The sequence below is a fragment of the Cervus elaphus genome, chromosome 28 (genome assembly GCF_910594005.1).
Source record: "Cervus elaphus chromosome 28, mCerEla1.1, whole genome shotgun sequence".
NCBI classification, from domain to species: Eukaryota; Metazoa; Chordata; class Mammalia; order Artiodactyla; family Cervidae; genus Cervus; species Cervus elaphus.
In genome coordinates this window covers 48,856,130-48,856,887 of record NC_057842.1, presented here as the reverse complement: position 1 = coordinate 48,856,887, position 758 = coordinate 48,856,130, and the positions used below count along the sequence as shown (strand labels likewise).

Genomic DNA, 758 nt, shown 5'->3' with positions numbered 1-758 from the left:
ATTTGAAAGCCTAAAGGCTTTTTATAACTGAAAATAAAATGTTAAGTTAAAAATTTTACTAGAAATGGATGAAAACAAGAGGATTCAGGCTCTGCATGACAAAATTCTCAATTTTGAAAGTGCTATATAAGCTCATGACAAGTACAAAGATGCAATAGAATATTATGTCTAAGGTAGCACTGCCTTTACAGTTTATATGTGTATCCTCAAAATGACATATTTATATCTCTGGAAAAATTCATTCTTTGCCATATGATCATTGGTTATATAGGGCTTCCCTGGTGGCTCAGACGGTAAAGCGTTTGCCTACAATGCAGGAGACCCAGGTTCAATCCCTGGGTCAGGGAAGATCTCTAGGAGAAGGAAATGGCAACCCACTCCAGTATTCTTGCCTGGAAAAATCCCATGGATGGAGGAGCTGGTAGGCTACAGTCCATTGGGTCGCAAAGAGTCGGACACGGCTGAGTGACTTCACTTTCACTTTCATTGGTTATATGTGGTTTTTCACTAAGTCATGATTGGTGACTGTGGATACATTTAAAATCATAAAAATAGAAGAAAATATAGTACAAGTTAACTTAAAATTTTAACAAAATCCTCATGCTCATTTTCTTCTAGTATAATCAATAGATTATTACCTAGTTGATACTTCTCTGATTCATCCTTTTTGTTTAGACAATAAGGGAAATCTCTTCATTCTAAGAGATAATAATTGCACAAATTCCATTTGGGTGCTATAACTATTGGGGTTTTGCCTG

General features: G+C 35.8%; 1 non-coding gene across 1 annotated transcript; it reads left to right on the top strand.

Moving 5' to 3' along the window:
* Window positions 1–275: 275 nt before the first annotated feature.
* On the top strand, window positions 276–348 carry TRNAC-ACA. Its single transcript has one exon. It is a non-coding gene; the product is annotated as a tRNA-Cys (tRNA).
* Window positions 349–758: the final 410 nt, after the last annotated feature.